At 41.1% G+C, this 16,646-nt stretch overlaps 1 long non-coding RNA gene across 1 annotated transcript in view; it reads left to right on the top strand.

Annotated features, from left to right (window-relative positions):
* Positions 1-3,201: 3,201 nt before the first annotated feature.
* The window catches only part of LOC149867205 (uncharacterized), a 31,868-nt gene continuing 18,423 nt past the window's right edge, over positions 3,202-16,646 (top strand). The window contains exons 1-3 of the long non-coding RNA XR_016441616.1: positions 3,202-3,548; positions 4,103-4,239; positions 7,092-7,229. This is a non-coding gene — a long non-coding RNA (uncharacterized LOC149867205). The remainder of the gene's footprint in view (positions 3,549-4,102; positions 4,240-7,091; positions 7,230-16,646) is intronic.

The raw sequence follows: 16,646 nt of genomic DNA on the forward strand, positions 1-16,646 counted from the left end.
AGATTCATGGTCTCAGTGAATTGCCGTTATTTACCGACCTCCTTGTTAACCTGTTTTAATTTATGCAGTATTTATAATATTATTTCCGAATAACATTATGTATTAAAAGCAGCATTTCTGGTCTCCTCAGCAGTTTCTTCAGGATTTCTTCCACTCTTGGTTTTTGGCTGTAATGGACGTATGTTTATTTGCAAACCAGTGAAGAATATGATAGTATTTTACATTTTTCAAGATGTTTTTGGCACAGCTATGAAGCAGTTTCTTGATAAAAAGAAGAAGTTGCAGATGCTTAAAATTCTGCTTGTATTCTAGTTCCCAGAGGGACCTTCCAATTTGCAGTCCCCATGTGCTGTTACCATGGCAATCTCCTTCTTTCTCTTAAACTCTGGCACGCCACATTCCATAAAATTTGCACAAAAAGTGTCTTTATTATAAGCAAAGGCTTGTCAGTCATGTATTTAACATTCTGTATCAATAAACATGTTGGTAGAGTTGGCTTTCTCCTCTGTAAGAGGTAGAGGGTTTTTTTAAAACACATCTATGGGAGATTCCTGAGAGTTCCTTTACAATACAACTGAGAAGCTGTGTGCATGTGTGTGTGTGTGGGACTGCATGGGAGAGCGGGGTAGTAGTCACAATTTTATTCTGCCTAGCTACCTGTTTATTTATCCTATAAACATTGTGTTTTACAGGCAACTATAGCATCATAACTATTCCTAATATTCCTAATATGGAAAGGTAAATGGAGGCAAGCTATCGTGATTAAATCATTGCCCATATAAAATGTGAGTTATAACAAAACTTCTGCATTAAATGAAGAAATAGATACTGCTGTGTGGAAGATGACAGAAGCTGATCACATAGTTCAGATCCCAGGCTGTATCTGAACTGGGCTAAAATTCAAGCTGTTTGGATTAAGACCTTTGGACCACAGAGCCGTTCACAGTTCAGAAAGACAAATTAGTGCACCATTCCCCAGTTTCTGGGGGAGGGGATGGAGTTGACTCTGGTATTGTAATTCTCACTCATCTCAGCTCAAATACGCATTTTGGAAGACTAAGCAGAAGCCAGGTGTGTTCTTCAAACACTTTCATTTGATGTGAAACTTTCAAAGTGGTTAGAGGTCTTCAGATGAAAAGGGGCTATAAACATATAAAGTGTCAGTATTATACTCAATGTTTAATAAAACTAAATTGAATAACTGTTAGGTACTCCTTAAAGGAAAAAAAAAGAGGTCTTATTTACAGGTCTTATATACAGGTTGGTGAGCAGCTCTTGTCAACTGAAGCAGGTGAATGTATCAAAGAAAAATGTGCGATTTGAGGTTTTCTCTAAGACAAATATTTTTCCATTAAAAATTATTTCAAAATGCAAAGGGTAAATGCAGTATATTGAAGTGAGTTCCCTATTCGATCAAAAGAAATAGTATATATTTTCCAGGAGAATATTTTTTTTAATTTAAAGGACTTAATCTTTGTTTATTTACCTTTTTGATTATATTAACAGTGAGGTAGTGATTAAAGGCAGGAGTATAGACCATGCTAATTATATTTAAACCTCTGAACCTGTTTCTTTTTAGCAAGACATGATTACAGTAAACACACCTGCAGTGTTTTACAAGCAGGCATGGTCCTGGACTGAGGTGCCATGCTGATGGAAACAAATCCAAAGTCTTAACCCTGCTAATGAATCCAGACAAGTTCATAAATGCAGTTTCCCTCAAAATACAGTAGCAACTTTGCAAATGTTACATATGGCCTAGTGGCAAATGGATAGGCTACTTAAAAAGCAAATCAGATGGGGTTTTCCAAACTGCCTAAATTATTTAGGAGCATGTCCCATTGACGTTAGATAGGATTTGTTATCCTAAGTCACTTTGGAAAATTCCATCCATTAATTTAGATACAAAACGAAGAATAAACTTATATTTACAAAAACCTCCTCCTGCAAAATACCAGTATAATGAATCAGATTCATCAGTTTTGAGGTGGTATATCTTCATTGGATTTATTTCATGTTATATTACCATCAGAGGGGAATCAAACCCAAGAAAGGAAAACAAAAAAAAATGCACTGCCTGTACTTGTTTTTTACCCCATCCAGGGAAGCTATTAAGTGCATGACATGAAAAGCTGTTTGGAGAGTAGAATTGTTAACAATGCACACTGAAATAAAGAACATAATAGGAATATGTGATGGGAAGCTTCTTACTTGGCTGCTTAGAGCAAACTTGGCTATGTAGAAGCAGTATGTATAGTGAAACAGATTGCCTGTCTGGAGTTATTTCAGTGTATTGCAATGTGTAGATAAAAGCAGCTTTAGGCTTCAGCTTCTGCTTGTAGAGTTTGACCCAAAATCTACTGAAGTCAAGGGGTGTCTTTCTATGAATGTCTGTGGGCTTTGAATCCAACAGCTCAGCGCAGCTGTTCTGTGGAATAGCGGACTGCCCCATAAAGAAGGTTCTGCATTAGTGGCAAATAAAATTACAGAATTGAAAAGGAATAAAAACTGGCATTAGAATAAACCCCTTTTAAAAATGGTTTAAATATTGCAGCAAAAGTAATGAAGTGCTGGATCTTCCTGTGTGTATATAAGAAAGGCTAAACATGCGTGAAAACTTTGTTTATGAAAGTTTGTACAAACATCTTCCTTTTTAAACACAGGACAATAGCCCTCAATATACCCTGAACACAAAGGGAAAATCTTTATTAGGTGAAAATCTGGCCATCCTGTGCATTTGTGAATATAGTACCCAGACTAAGTCGAATATGCACTGAATCTGTGCTCTCTCTTCCCTTCATTCTCTTTCCCCATGTGTTATATTTACATTTATATCCACCATATTTCAGAAGTACAAGGAAAAATAAATGATACAGCAGAGAATGGTTTGGAAAGATAACATCTTATATTCCCAGCTGTTAATTAGACACAGATTTTTATTTACTATACCTTTTAATTAAAGAAGACCAAGCTCTCTGCCCTTAGAAAGCATCTGGATGAATTTATGAAACCTGGCATAGGCTCTTTTTTTAACTTAGGGTTCATGTGCACGGATCAGCTCTGGTACTATTTTTATCAGAGGGATTTGAGACATTGTGCTCTTTCAACTGTTGAGTTAGGGAAAGTCGGCTGAGAACTATGAAATTTCTTACAAAGATCTGAGCTAGGAAAAGAGCAGTCTGCAAGTCAGGGATAATCTTCAGCTCAGAACTCAAGCTTGCAATCAGTAGCAAGGGAACAGATATTTGCAAAAATGAAATTATGCCAAAAATTACTTCTCTCTCTATTTATTTGCAGTCTTTAATTTAGTCAAGCAGTGACAGACAGAAAGAGAGAGAGGCTTAAAACACACTTATTCAAAATTGCTCTGAGATCACAGAACATTTGGACTTAAATGCATTTACTGGATATTTTTCTGCGTGGTTTAACTGATTTTTTTTTATCATTTTGAAAAAATGTAGTATTTGTCTTGGTTATGAACACACTCTCATTCTTTTTCAAGTACTTTATTATGTGTCATCAGAAGACGGACATTGGATCTTTCATTGGTAAATTATTTTCATTTAATGTGATTTAAACAATATATAAATCAAAAAATAATAAAACAAATTTCATTAACTACAAGAAGATTAGTAAATTATGGGATTGACGTAAAAAGCTTTCAGTATTAAATCCTTTTGTATGGAGTGCAATGTATTACTAGGCAATTACACATTTTGCACGTGGTTATTTACAATACCTCTAAAAATGATATTATCCAAATTTTTCATTGTATTAAAGTTTTTTAAAAGTTGCCAAGTTTCTTTCACTGATTTAGCTTAACAGTTTTGTAGGATTGTTAAGTTACTGTATGTTTTAACTTTATTGAATCAATTCATTGGTAAGATACCAAATGTGCATTACTTTCATTTTGTGAAGTAGCTCAGATTCAGTGTGAGTTTCGAGTTGCATGTTTGTTACTAGTTACCCTAAATATAATATTTTGGCTCACATTCTCTGGACAGTCTCCAGTCCACGAAGACTTAACAGTCAGGAGAAGAGAATGGTGGTCGGGGGGAGATCATTAACTGAATTACCCACTTTGTTTCTTTTTCTTAAATAGATTTACTGCACAGATCATCGTTCTGTTAACGCACAGCAACTTTTCTACATCTTATTGTTTGTAGTTACAGTCACAGTCAAGAATCTCAGAGGATTTTGTAGACAACATTGGAAACATTATCTAGGATTAAATTGCTGGTAGGTGTTAATTAAAAAGGTGACATTGTTCCAGTAATCAGATTTGAAAATAAACTAGCAATACATTTAAATGACTGCACTTAAAGTAGCCATTCCTTCCTTCTAGAACCTCTGCTTCTGGAAAGCCCTACAGTCCATGCCTCTTCACTCCAATCAGATGCTTAAATCCAATAAATTTAATGAGATTTAAGTACATGCTTGTATTTATGCATGTGCTTGAGCAGTATTTTGAATCAGAACTCCATAGTGTTTTTAAGAATAGATCCAAAGCCAGCTGAGTTCATTGGGTGCTTGCTCATGGACTGCAGTGGGCTGTGAATCAGACTCTTTAAAAGTAGTAATAAACTGAGCTTTGTCCTGAAGAGCAGTGTGATTGAAAAGCAGAACCACGGTTATGGTCTTGCAAACAAGCTTAGCAGTTTGAAAAAATGCCTCCAAGGAACACTCCTGGAAGATATTTTGAGGAGGGTCTGCTCGGGACTCTTAACTTGCATTGACAAACTCTGGGTCAGGTGTCACTGCACTAGCTGCAGGTCTTACATGTGATAGTGGGAACTGTATTTCTTTTCCAGAGGACAAAAACAGAATGCACTTCTTATTGCTCATTGCCAACCCTGCCGAAGTATCCACTGCTGTATTAGACAAAGCAGTCACTGTAAGGAGAAGCAAACTTAGTGAAGGGATTTTGCTCTAAAACAGAACAATACCTCAGTTGAAAAACTTGTTAAAGGGGGGATACAATTATAAAACATAATGTATATAAATAAGAGGAAAAGTTGGTATGTATTGAAAAGCAGGTCTTAGATTAGCTCAATAGCAGGGTCTAGTACAATAATGTCTAATAATTATTGCTACAGTTCATAAAGCTTTATTTTCCTCCAGAGATTGTGGTGAATGTTACTTTGCTAAATATCACTTCTGCAGTCAAACAGGGTTTTTTGTTTTGGAGGGGGTTTTTTTTTGGTGTGTGTGGTCAAATTTCACTTTAAGGGGCCATGTTAAAAATGTCTGATTAGAGATCAGAACTGAAATCTTTCACTCAAAAAATGTCACTGAAAAATGAGTTTTTGCTGAAGCCAAAGTCTGGTTTCCTAATACAATTTGTCACCAGACAAGAAAGAAAATAATTAGAAAAATGTGCCTGCAATATTTGAAATATTTGAGTTAAGTAACTAACTCATAGAAACCTGAACATATTCCTCCTACTTGCCCCATTCTATAATAATGGGAATAAAAACAACAACAATAAACTCATGCCAAGGTCTAAGTTAGATCCACATTAATGACTGTATCACCCTTGATACCCCAGGTGATGGTGTGGAAAAAAATAAGCCTGCTGATATAGATATATAAACACTTCCTCTTTTTCACTACTCACCATGTCCCATATATAAAACTATCTGTCTGTTACCAGATGTAGATGCCCATCCATATACTGCCACAGTATCAGTGATGCTGGTAAATAAGTACTGCTTATAGTTAAGATGGCCCAACACTTCCCTGATTTCAACTGCTTATAACTTTGGCTTAAAAGCTGGTTGTGTGCTGCAGGCTGAATGCTTGTGGAATGTTTCAAGAAAAATAGATTTATGAGAATTGGCTCAGAGTAAAACATATTGTCCTAGGATAGACGGTGCTCTGGGAATGAACCAAGATCATGTAATGAAATGGAATTGTCTTTAGGGCACCCACAAATAGCGTATACTTTTGTTCTGCATCTCTCTTCATCCACTCCCCATTTGTAAAATATGGATAATGTCACCCCTTAAGCTCCAGCAGTGTTATACAAATACATTCATTCATATCAGTGAAGCACTCAGATGATATAAAGATCAACACAGTAGAAAATCCCAGAGAAAGTTATTAGTTTTGTAATCAGAGCACATGGATGGCATGCAGTCAATAAGGCACAGGGTGATATCAAGTAAAAAGGGTAAAGCAAAATACCTTATAGCAGCTCATTAAATGGGATGCTTACATTCTGTGCCCTGAATGTGGCAGAACTGTGAGAAAATAGTGAGTGATCACAGAATTAAAGACTGCATCAGAATGCAAATACTCACAGGGGTCAAATTGAAGTTGCAAAGCCCACCTTAATTTGGGCATTTCTTAACTTTCAATACTGTTCTTTAAATGTAGGGTGTGTGTGGGAGCACAGAAGAGAGAGAGAGACATAGGCTGTGAGAAGTAGTAAAGAAGGGAGTAACTGTATAAAAAAATCTAGCGTCAGAAACATAATACACCTGGTTTCTATTTATAAGACAGCTTTACATGCATATAATCTCGTTCTTTATATATCATTTACAGATAGATAACCATGTTTTTATATACTTTATTTTTTTCTCATCTGAGACACTTTTTACAACTTGTGGAGCTCCTGTTGAATAACTTTGATCTGTCACTTTATGTTTCTCAGCATTGGGAACTTTATCATTATACCACAAGAGGGCAGTGCTTGCAACTGGATTTACATCTAACTTGAAGTACACCCTGCAAAAGCCTAAACTGTCACTGGTTTCCGAGAGGCATTTAGACTTAGATCATTTTGATTTGTCATTCCTCTTTTAAACATTCACTGAGGTCCAAGCAAAAGTATCCTTATCAGGCATAAGTGGAGTTATCTGTACAACAGGCATAATTACTGCAGTTGGAAAAAAGAAACTGCTAAGGTTTGGGGTAATGTATTCTAAAGGCAGGGATTATTTGTAATCCCCAGTCATCACTTCTAATCATGGAATTACTGACAGTTGAAGGGGGAAAGACAGGTCTCTTACATAATCAAGCCCTGTTGCATTAATTACAGAGGATCCTCTCAGGATTATCCCATCAACAATGCTTTTTCTCCAAAACAGGTAGCAGAAGGATGAGGAACTGGCCTTCTCTTGCCTGCTGTCTGTTATTCACATTTGCAACCTGGGGATCCATTTGGCTCCCTGGCTGCTCCTTGCCATGGAGAGGATGGCTTTTAGCCCTTTACACTTGGATAGAAGGTAACAGCTTTTATTTTCAGCTGTGGAAGCAGTTTCCATGAGCCACACTCTCATCAGTTCTACAATGGAGTACCGTGAAATATTCTCCAGGCACATGACCACCACATTGAAAGCTTGGCCGGTGCAGAATACAGCAGAGGTTCAGGTGGGTCCAACGTGTCAGAGCAACAGAGCAGGCTATCAGCTGTATTCTGGAGACGTCGGTCTTGCCACACTCCTTTCCACAGCCACTTCATGTAACAATGGGTGGGCTAGATTGACTGTGGATAAATGAGTAACTATGGGAAGGAACAGCGCCATTCCAGGCCAAATGTTAGTTGCCATCATGTCAGCAGTGAATCACAGTCACTCATAGCAAAGGCAATTGACAGTTCTGGGTTCCTCAAAAGAGAGAATCAGAGAGAAGCTGACTTTCAGCAAGCCTGTCCGAGTCAAGGGATGGAGCAGAGGTCTCCTTGAACAAAGGTATCATTGTCTCCTGCCTAAGGGAGGCCAATAATATATCCGTTGTCTTTCAAGTGGTCATTATTAGCCAGGAAGGGAGACTAGGTCATTTTGCAAGCAGTGTCGGAAGGCACCCCCAGCACTTCCTCAAGTAATGGTAGACCCAAACCCAAGTCATCATATGTACACTGAAAATGCCATGCCGTGTGAAACCCCTCATGTTCTATTTGTATGAGGGCTTTCAGATCTCCTAAGGTAAACACAGGTCAATGAATCAGGACCTTGAAGATACTATGCTGGAAGCTAATGAGCCCCATCACCATTTTTTGCATATTAGAAATTCATAATGTGATTGAAGCTCTTGTGTTGTGGGTGAGTAGGGTCATTCTTAGATCTTTCCCAGTAGTGCTCCAGCCATCTCCTGCTCCATCCTTTTCTGGCTGTGTATCAAGGTGCCCAGTGGAGAGGAGGGTAAGGAAGAGGGCACCTGGGAGCCATCTTACTGATCAGTGATAATCATGGACATCCCACAGATCCACTGATAGAGAGAAACTCATCTGATTTGATCACCTGTCAAGGCAAAGGCATCTGAGATAGGTGCGGTGTGAAAAATACAAGGTGTGGTGGTTGGCTTAGGGCAGTCATAACACATCTATGCCTTAAAATTTGCTCCTGTCCTGCAAACCAGGTCCAGAATGTGTCCAGCTACATGTATGAAGTCAACGGCTAGGATAATCCATTGTCATGCCAGCCCTCACAAAATTCTGCCACATTCTAGCAGACTTTATCCGCATGGTAACTGGATTCATGCACAATTATCAACTTGGGTGTCTGCAACAGACTCTCATATGTGACAGGATGACATGAACACTACAATTAATCCCCTCTGGGGCCTTGCCCTAGCAGGGTTGGACTAGAAGCATGCAGTCAGCTTCAGGGCATGGCAAGAAACAGCCCTCATTTTAATGTCTGTACTCCCTACAAAGCCAAGCTGCCCAACAACTGTGCCACCTCCCTGTTTACCTTAGGACTGAAGTCTACCCAAAGACATCTGGGCAAATACAAGCCTTGCAGTGGCTTCCAGCCAGTTCGTACATATGCAGGAAAAATCAAAGCCCTCAGCCTATATAAACGGCAATGGACCATAATACCATGGGGACAAGATTAAAATGAACTCATTTGTGGGATGGGTGCAACTGCTTATCAAGTCTCTTTACTTCACACCTGTTCTGCTGCTGTCCTTCAAGAATTTTCTACCTGTCACACCTATAGCCTACTTCCCTTTACTCTTGCCGGGTAACTGGCTGGAGCCCATGTGTTTTGCTGCTCCTCCAAGTTGATGTCACTAAGAATTAGATCACATTGGCTGTACCTCCTAGAAGCATCCTGCAGAGAAACTGGATGATGTCAAAGAATGCTCTCTGCAGATGAATTCATGTGACACAGGCTCTTTCTAGGAGATGAGGGATATGGCTTTAGCACATCTTTGACATGTCCTGGGCGGGATGGCCCTGAGCACACCGCACTTACCCACTCCTGCTTGTAGCCACCAAAATCCATGAAAGTAGCAGTGAGTCCTTTTTGTGTTCCCACCAGCCACTTTCAAGAGCAACAGAATCAGAGTCCAGCTGCAGGGGATATCCCATATTTCACTGTATTTCCAGGTTTGGCTTGCGTAAGTCAGAGAGGGGAGGTGGGACACACTTGGGAGGATCGCTTCCTGAGGGTGCTGAGAACATGACATGGGCATACCCAGGCTTGCTTCTGCTTCAGTCCTGTAGGCTTCCTCATGCTGAATGGAGCAGTTCTGTGGACCACCTTGGAGTTTGTCATGGACTACATTGCATGGGCAACTCAAGCGCTTTGTAGACTGACAATTTATGTGCTACTCTGAGACCTCTTTCAGAGGAGGCTTACATCTCTGGCCAGGTAACATACTGGAGCTGCTAGAAATGATGTGCACTGCTGGGGTTGCATAACAGAGCAAGAAATCTCCTTCCATTCATCAACCCATGTTCTTTAAAGAAACCGTCAAATCATTATGAAAAGAAAAGAGCCTCCCATGGTTAGGAAAGGGCACACAATTTTTTGTTCCCAGGTTTCCAGTTTAATGAATGAGCACCATGTATACTATTTCAGAAGGGGTCAGTAGTTTAATTCTTGGGGAAGGTACAACAAATCATTCTCGTTTATCTTGGCAGGCAACCAGATGAGCTGGAAACATGGAGCATGTTTCAAGTGAACAACTGTTGTGCTGTCAAGGGGCCTAGTTTGGTTCTAGAAAGATGCACCATGGGGAGAGCTTTCTCCAGGAAGTTCCCCATTGGTTTTCAGGGAAAGGGTTTACATTCTTTGAAGATAGCAAGGGAAGGCCCCCACAGGGGAGAGATCCTGTGAACAGCAAAAGGTAAAGAGGAAAGAAGAGTAGAGTATCAGGATTTGGAGCCTGATTTAAACTCCACTGAGGTCAGTGGGAGGTGGTGGCTGCTGAGCACTTTTGACAGCCTGCTCACTCATTTCCAGGCCTAGAGATAGATTGAGGAGCCTCTGCTTAGGCCTCTATTTTTAAAATGTTGTGCCCAACTCTAGGTATAGTTTAGTGCATCAAGCGAGTTATACAGGTAGTGGGTATGAAGAGGTAACTATTTGTCAGAGCATACAATTAAGAAAGGGAAAGAGGAGGGAGAATATCAGGAAAGGTCTCCTGGAAAGGAGCTGTGTTCAGTTGCAGACTAGTCCTAAGGGAAAGGCCTAGGGACTGAGCTACTGAAATCTAGTGCAAGCTACTTATTGTACATGTTCCATGGGAAACAATGCTGCACTGGCAGGAAAGCAAAAGGAATGGGCTAAGTGCTGGTCTACACATGGAAATTATTTCAGGTTAACATACCATATCACTTGAGAGCCCAATAGCTATTCCAATACCTTTTGGACACTCTGAGAACGTGTACATGTCGCGTTACATCACTCTAGTGATACACGATGGTGACGCAGTGATCACATGCATCTTACACATGACCAGCAGCTACTTTGCCATAGTGGTGCGCTCCCCGGTTACAGCGCACTGCTACAGCGAATTAGTGGCTAAAAATAACCACGTGCTGGACATATAGCACAGTATGGGCAGTTACTGTGTTGTGCTTTAGTATTTTCTGAAAGGAAATACTAAAGTACGGCACACTAACAGTATCGTCACAGGGCAACGTGTAGACATGCCCTCTGTTTCTGGAATAAGAATGCCTTTGTTTCTACTTTATTGTAACCCACTTCTACATTACATGCAGCTAATTCAGAAAAAGGCTGTTAATTCCCTAATTAATGTGTCCACACATGGACTTTTTTCAGGCATGGTTATTCTGGAACAAGTATTCTGAAAACAAATCCATGGGAAGACAAACCTTCACTAGTCTTTTCCTTTGTTCCAGTCTTTCTGGGCCAATGCTATGGTTAAAAATTCATTGATTCATATGAGTTATATGAATAATGAGTTTCAAGGTTATATGTGTTTCAGTTTTTTCCATGCAAGAGGAAATTCATTGCTTTTATTTTATCCCAAATTAACTGGCTTGTTCAAGAGTCTATGACTGTGGCACACTGATGGCCTACCTTAATGGCATTGTGCATACTAAGTTAGCAGGCACTGCAAGAGGAGTTGCCAATTACATCTAAATTGTTTAGCAAGACATCCCTGAAGAGCTGTAATTGGTTTTAATGCCTTCAGCTAGTGTGCCAGCCCTAGCTAACATACCAGACTCCCTTATTCTGGTTAACCCAGAGAGAACAGAAGCCACTGAAGACATATAGAGCTGGATTCTCCTCTGAGACCAGTGTAAACCAGAAGCAGTTCCACTGAAGTCAATTAAATGATTCTGGTGTAAAACCAGAATGAGTGAGAGGCGAAACAGTTTCATAGTTTTTCATGTTGGCAATAAATGAACAAACTCCTACTTACTGGCTTGAGAGGCCAGGATTAGTTTTAACTCCCCAAAGGAAAATTTTTATTTCTGGTTTTGACTTTGCCCCAAACCCAAATCCTTACATATCCTGCTGTAGGATTTATTGGTTGTCTTTTTCCAAGCTTAGAGTCATCAACAGATTCCAGCAGTCTATTCCTCAATCTCCTGATTTTTGCAATGAATTTTTTGATAGAAAAGTTGCTAACTAGAGAACTTCTTGCGGCAGAGTGTTGTTCTTAGGTTTGCTATGGCATTCAGTGCACTGGTCAGTTTTGGCTGGGACACTGGAAAAGTGCATAGAAAAACGTAGTAACTGGTATAGATGGGACTGTAGGGAGGGGTGTGAAGGCTTTTCCCCAACCTGCCTTTGATGGCCTTTTCTGATGCTTCATTGAGCGCTGGATAAAGGAGGATGGTGATGGGGGGGGGGGCGGGGGCGGGGGCGGGGAGGGATGGGGGTTATTTGAGGACATCAGCTGTGAATTCTGCAACCTGATGCCTATTGCTAGCAACTGGAGAAACTGATGGGAAGGAAGATCTTAGTACCAGACAGTGGCTTCTTGCATCTGTCCTCAGGACATTTCTCAGCTGAGGTAACCTTTGGATTAATTAGGCAACCTAAGCAACTTTGTTCAGAAGACCGAGCCTGTATCTAATAGATGTGTTCCACCCAGAGCCTCCATTACAACACCTGCCTATATTTTTTTTGGAGAGGAAAGTTCACATCCAGCTTCCTCAGAGAGATCCCTCTTGACCCAGGCTTTCTGGTGCTGGGCAATGGGCATGACTATGGGATTTCTTCTCCAACCTATCAGCCAGAGACAAACGCACATTTCTATCATAAATGGCTCTTTATACCCTTGTCTCATCTAAATGTCCAGTGAAAGGAAAGGCAATGAAGCGAGCAAGCTGCATTTATATTCCATTCCAGTTCTTAAGGCTTCCCTCCTACCCCAGGACCGCAATCAGTGATATGAGCCCCATCCAGTTGCACACCAGAGATTGGAAATGATGGCTCTGAAGTAACTCCAGGTGGCTTGCGGCAGTCCTTAGTGCAGCTCCCAGAGACACACCCAGGTTGTCTGTCTTGCAGAAGCCTGAGAATGGTACTGGTGCTTAGGGCCATTTCAGGGCACCTGGGCTGCTCCCAAGCCATCTGTTTAGCCTAAATGCTGGTCTCGTCTCTGGAGTACCTGAGCACAAGTGAGGCTTATGGTTCTTGGTGGCCCTTGGGTCAAGGGGGCAGTCAATGCGGTCACTGCCTAAGTCAGGGCTGGATATCTTTCTAAAAGGAGTGTTCGACTCAGTGCTGGAACCACTGGGTGAAATTTTGTTATGCTATGAAGCTGGCTTGCTAAGCACTTTTGGATGGCAGATACCTTTCCATCAGGGACATTGCCTTGTAAGATATGGCATGTACCATGAAACTTATGTGCTTTAAGTCTGAAGAGGGTTTTTGTCTAGTGCCTTGTCCTAAACAAACCAGATATTTTGAAAAAATCTGGAAGACCTGAAGAGATGCATTGCTGGCTTGACTTCTTCCAAGCTATGTGCAGCTCTCCACAGAGAAATATCTATTTCCAGGTGTCCTTAAGAACCTTTTATAAGGTTTACTTTTTACAGGAAGCCTGCTTTGTAGCAGTGGATTTGGTGCACACAGCGTGAGGCACAGAGGATGCTCCATGCACAGGCTGATCGGCGCAGCTGTTTCAGGGTAGAGATTTGCTTCCTAGGGCAGGGGAAGCCCCCCTTGAGATGCAGTTCTGGGCTGCCAATCTCCGTGTGACACCAAGTTTGGTGTGTGGTAGAGTTGTGACAAAAATAAAGCAACTGGAACATACTGACAATGAGGGCTCATATGTCCAGCGTTAGCTGGTGGAGAATTGTCTCAGGTGACCTCAGGTGAATGGGCTAAAGTTACTCAGATTATGAGCTGAATGCATGACCCCATACAACAAGACCCTGAGGTGCCCACACCCGTATAGCACGTGCAAGGTTCTGCAAATGAGAGCTGCAGTTCCTCACATATGTATGTGCACTGTTATGAACCCATGTGCCACTGTGCTTTGCAGTCATGGTGCTCACATGTGAGGTGCTCACATGTGAGGGTTCCCAAGGCAACCTCATGGTCTTCTGTCATGGCCCATAGGTATATATTGGGGAACCCACTTTAGTTGTTGCAAAGGGTGCGGCAACATTGTGCACAGTTCCAGTGTCTACTCACTAACCCTGGACTACTGAGTAGTCCACTGTGGTTGAGTGGCAGCTGGTTCATAGGTTCATAGATGTAGGGTCGGAAGGGACCTGAGCAGATCATCAAGTCCGACCCCCTGCCTAGGCAGGAATGAATACTGGGCTCATATGACCCCTGGTAACTTTAAGCTCATATGACCCCATTTAGGTAATTATCCAGCCTCCTTTTGAAGACCCCTAAGGTTCACAGATTCATGTGGTGTATGACTGCTTGCCACTGCATGTGTGGCTTGCTGGTTGTTACTGGTAGTAGGATGAAATTAAGCCCATGGACAGAATGATTGATGCCATTATGGCCCTTATTAATCACTTGGCAGATTGAGCTGCTACAGGTTTGGGGAAGCGTTTGGGGCATAGAGAATGGAGTAAGGTGAAGAATTTGTATCGTAAATAGTCAGTAGGCTTGGGCTAAGGACAGACATGGAGCAGGCCTAAGTAACAGTATAGATGTACCTTAACACTGCTACAACAGGGGAGAGAAGGCAGCAAGTGAGGTGATAAGAACAGGAGCCCTGTGAAGTCAGGTACTACAGTGAGACACAAAGGCCACATACACCAAATCCATGCTACTTCAAATCTCAGTGTTTGAGCCCCGTTCTGGAGGATGAAATGCTCCTTTCAGGCCCACTCATAAACCTCAGGAAGCCTGCACTTTTTTAGAAGAGGTGGCTTTCAAAGAGATCATGTAACTGGGCACATACATGCCATCAGTCACTAACAGCCAGTGCCTTCTCCTGAAACCTAGTGGCATCACTTCCTTGCTTGGCTAGGTTGAGGTGTGAGGGATGCATTGTTTGATTCACTATAACAAGATTTAATGACAGAAGCAGCTGTGAGCATTACCATTGATAATGTGGGGATTGTTTAGTTGGTTGGCTTGTATAGGCCACATGCCTGGGAGCAAAGAGACCTGGGTCCCGTGTGTGCCACTGCCCTGTTGGGTGATGTAGGACAAATTGTTTCTTTGTACTTCAGTTCACCTACCTGTAATAATTGCTCATCCTGCTTTCATAAAGTGTCTTTCAGACAGTAGATGAAATGGGGTATATACATTCATTGGCAGATCTAGGATACTGAAAGGGGGTTGCAGATAGGGTGATGCATCATCCCATATCACACAGCGCTTGAGGTAAAAAGAATGTAGAACCTTTACTAATGCTTACACTGCTAGGAGCATAGGGCTATATTATTCCATTTAAAGTGGAAGCAAAAAAATTCATGTTATTTGAATGAGTTAAAAACAGTCTGGAGGGCTGTTAAATAGGAGCTACATTACCAGGAGCAGTTAACAGACGGCAGAATTGCAGAAGAAAGGCTAGCTTGATTACTGGAACATTAAGGCCATTAAAAAGGAGAAAGGGTCACTAACATCTGTGGAATGAAGAATTTAAAAGGAATCAGGTAGATTAGGAATAAAGGAGTTAGAATTAGAAGTCAAGGAATTAGATAAGAAATCAAGATTAGGAATCAGGAATCAATTGCATTCAGTTGGCTCCCTCACTGCTGCCTGAACACAAATGCTGCTGCCATTGCCTGGCATTTGGTTTTAAACTTTAGATGGAACAGGAATCAAAGCAGCTGTAACCTCCTGGATCCACCCTGTATACAATTATGATTGAAACTGATTATAGTGCCCATGACATAGCAGACAACTGGCAAGTGAAGAGCTGAAGAACAGAAGAGGTGCCACTTCTGCTCATTGGTATAGATTCTGTATCAGCAGCAAGGGGTTAGGACATAAATGGTAAGGCCATTTCAAGGAGCAACTGACTCATCAGCGACCGTCCTCTCCCAGCAGTGGTGATTCAAAATAGGTACCAGCACTGTTCATAGTGAATGCAAAAGTATGAGGCTCATGATGAATAGCCTGTTTTGTTGCACTAGTGCACACTGATTGTGAACGGAACCAGGGGCACTGATACTTTGATGCTTCAACATTATGCAAAAGGTCTGTCCTGCCGGTCTCATCTGAGTTTTATGTGGCCCATTCTTCATGGCAGATTATTTAATCCAAGGTTTGGGGCTGCTGACATTGGTATCACTCATGATTAACAGCTGATGAAGTCTCTGTCTGCAGCTCAGCTCTGGCTTCTTGACTTTCCTGGGCCATTTATTAGTTGAGGAAAATGTTATAACATCTCACTTCAAATGCAGGGTGTTTCCTCCTGTGAAGACAGGCTAATTTGATATTATTGCATATGTCATTCCAGTGGGAGGACTCAGATGTGGATTGCAGTCCTTCTTGACCATGGTTTGGAAGCCCCTCCTGTTTATTTGGAGGAAATGGGCAGCTCATTCACCTATGACCCCCCCCACCCCCAGTAGTGGAGAGACTGCCATAATGGTACATGCATACCTTGACATTTTGAAGGGTGCTTCATATAGTAACTTACCTAAATTTAATCATTAAGAAAGGGTAGAAATCCCTTGAAAATTAAACTGAGTGTTTTGTTTCAGGCTGGATGAATAATTATTCACATTGCTCTTCCTTCTTGAAATGTGAGACATTACAATGAGTTAATTAGTACTTAAGAAAAAAATATGTCTCCCTTACATGAGAAGAGATCTAGCATTTTACATATTAAAAAGTCTTGTAATAATGTAAAGGAAGGCAAAAATACAGCTATTTCAGCGCCCATAGCGAAATATTGGGAGGTCTCTGATGAACACGAAATGTTTCCTACTTTTTGCCACAAACTGCAAACCAATTACAAAATGTTAGTGTACAGAATTGACAGTAAAATAAAGACTAAAAAATGAGCAA

Source organism: Crocodylus siamensis, chromosome 4 (genome assembly GCF_052110815.1).
Source record: "Crocodylus siamensis isolate JL-2025a chromosome 4, ASM5211081v1, whole genome shotgun sequence".
NCBI classification, from domain to species: domain Eukaryota; kingdom Metazoa; phylum Chordata; order Crocodylia; family Crocodylidae; genus Crocodylus; species Crocodylus siamensis.